At 48.7% G+C, this 2,704-nt stretch overlaps 1 non-coding gene across 1 annotated transcript; it reads right to left on the bottom strand.

The window, feature by feature from the left end:
* Positions 1 to 1,889: 1,889 nt before the first annotated feature.
* trnae-cuc (transfer RNA glutamic acid (anticodon CUC)) lies at positions 1,890 to 1,961 on the bottom strand. Its single transcript has one exon. It is a non-coding gene; the product is annotated as a tRNA-Glu (tRNA).
* Between the last annotated feature and the right edge of the window lie 743 nt (positions 1,962 to 2,704).

The raw sequence follows: 2,704 nt of genomic DNA, 5'->3' as shown, positions 1-2,704 counted from the left end.
GATTGCTGAGAGCGTTGGTGCCCCCGCTGGTGCTTCCACAAGTTGCATGAAAACATGAATCACTTCCCACACTCGTGCCAGCTGAAGGGTCTCTCCCCGCTGTGGACACACTGGTGCTTCAACAGGGCGGAGGAGCGGGTAAAGCCCTTCCCGCACTCGGGGCAGGAAAATGGCTTCTCTCCAGTGTGGACGGATTGGTGGTTAAGCAGGGCTGAGGAATTGCTGAAGGCCTTCCTTCACTTAGGGCAACTGAACGACCTCTCCCCCATGTGGATCCACTCGTGGGCCAGCAGGTCAGAGGAAAGAGCAAAACCCTTCCTGCACTCGGGGCAGAAGGTCGGCCCCTCCTCGGTGTGGACCCACTGGTGTCTCAGCAGGTGGGAAGAACTGCAGAAGGCCATCTTGCATTTGGGGCCAGAGAACTTACGTCCCTGGCGTGGGCCAACTGGTCCGTCAGCATTGCAGAGGAATCACTAAAGGCCTTCCCGCACTCAGGACAGCAGAAGGGCCTCTCCCCTCTGTTGACCCATAGGTGCTTCAGAACCCTTTCAAATTTCACATTATCCTTCTGATAGGAGGGAGACGAGAATTGCACACAATATTCCAAAATTATTCCACAATATTCCAACGCCCTGTACAGCCACAACATAGCTTCCCAACTCCAACACTCAGTTAGAGGATTGGGAAAGTTTTCAAAACGCACAAAATAAAATAGGAAAGAATGGAAGGACAAACCGAATTTTTGAGAGTCAGCTTGGAAGCATCAATGAGAAATTGGCGGAATGGGTTTATTGGGTACCCTTTCTCCTTAAATACACTATATACGTCTTTCTCTTCTGCTCTTCGTAGTTTCTCTGTCCTGCAGTGTGTACTGGCTCGTTGAAATAATGTCCTGCTGCAGGTTCGTTTGTGGGTGTTGGGATGATTGCTTCTGTGATTAAGGACTTGGTTTGTGTGTGTTATCTTTCTGTCCACGCTAGTTCGAAGTTCCCCATTGACTGTTCGCTCTACTGTAACATCTAGGAATGGCACTTTGTTGCTGTTCTCCTCCTCTTCAAACCAGGAGCCCCCCTCAGGCCACTTGGAACACCAATATACAGACTAATCAAAGACCCCCACTGAAGACTAAAACACCAAGTCGAAGATTCGCACCATTCCAGTTACTCTATCCAAGAACTCTTGAACACCAAAGACACCAAGGTAGAAGAGGATGGAATAATGTTGTCCTTTGACATACAGCCATGTTCACATCCATTAACATAAACGTGGCCAAAGAAAAATGAAGACACTACTCGAAGAACCAAAGACACAAAGACAGCATCAACTTCATCAGCAAAGATAGCACTGTCAAGCTCGTGGAGCTGTACCTTACCACCCACTTCATATTCAATAACAAGCCCGACAAACAAATCAACGAAACACCCATGAAACCACCAGAATCAGGATTCCTAGCAGAAGCAATAATGCAGAGACTCGAACAAACAGCCCTTCCAACGATCCAATCCAAACTTTGGGTCCGCTCCAGCGATGATACTTTTGTCATCATAAAATGAAACAAATTAGAGGAAAAGTACAACACCATCAATAATATCCTGACTGTCATAAAATTCACAAAAGCGGAGAACAACAACAAAGTGCCATTTCTAGATGTCACAGTAGAGCGAACAGTCAATGGTAAATTCAAAACAGCCTCTACAGGAAAACAACGCACGCGAAAAAAGAACTTAACTACAGAAGCAAACATCCCTACACATACAAACAAATCTGCATTAGGAAGCTATTTCAACGATCCACTACACACTGCAGCACCCAGGAACTATGAAGATCAATAAATAACTGTACAGCGCATTTAAGAAGAATTAGTAGCCAACAGACACGCAAACAATTGGTTTCCTGACCGGGAATCGAACCCGGGCCGCAGCGGTGAGAGCGCCGAATCCTAACCACTAGACCACCAGGGAGATATGCACGCTCTGTGCTAGCTCTACTGAGAATTGCTTCTCTGCCCGGGAATCGAACCCGTGCCGCGATGGTAAGAAGACTTTCACCTGAACATCCACCAATGTAATGTTTTGCATCCATTGCTCCCGATGCGATCTCTACAACTTTGGGGAGACTGGAGAGTCAAGTCACATCTCCGGGACACCGGCACCAATCAACCCCATCGTCCTATGCCCAACATTTCAAACCCCCCCCTCCCACTCTGCCAAGGACACATACGTCCTGGGCCTGCTTCACCGCCACCCCCTCCCCACCCGACGCCTGGAGGAAGAACACCTCATCTTCCGCCTCAGAACACTTCAACCCCAGGGCATCAATGTGGACTTCACCAGTTTCCTCATTTCCCCTCCCCGCACCTTACTTCAGTTTTAAACTTCCAGCTCAACACTGACATCATGACCTATTCTACTTGCCAAGCTCCCTTCCCACCTATCCGCTCCACTCTCCTCTCTGACCGATCGCCTCCATACCCACCACCATTCACCTATTTTACTCTTTGCTACCTTCGCCCCAGCACACCCCCCATCCCCAATTTATCTCTCCAACCTGGAGGCGTCCTACCTCTACTCCTGATGAAGGGCCTTTGCCGGAAACTTCGATTTTCCTGCTCCTCGGAAGCTGCTTGACCTGTTGTGCTTTTCCAGCACCACTCTGATCTAAATCTGGCTTCCAGCATCTCCAATCCTCAGTTTTGCCTACCCAA

Source organism: Chiloscyllium punctatum, chromosome 36 (assembly GCF_047496795.1).
Source record: "Chiloscyllium punctatum isolate Juve2018m chromosome 36, sChiPun1.3, whole genome shotgun sequence".
NCBI classification, from domain to species: Eukaryota; Metazoa; Chordata; class Chondrichthyes; order Orectolobiformes; family Hemiscylliidae; genus Chiloscyllium; species Chiloscyllium punctatum.
The sequence above is the reverse complement of the archived record's forward strand: the minus strand, read 5'-3'. Positions and strand labels throughout refer to the sequence as shown.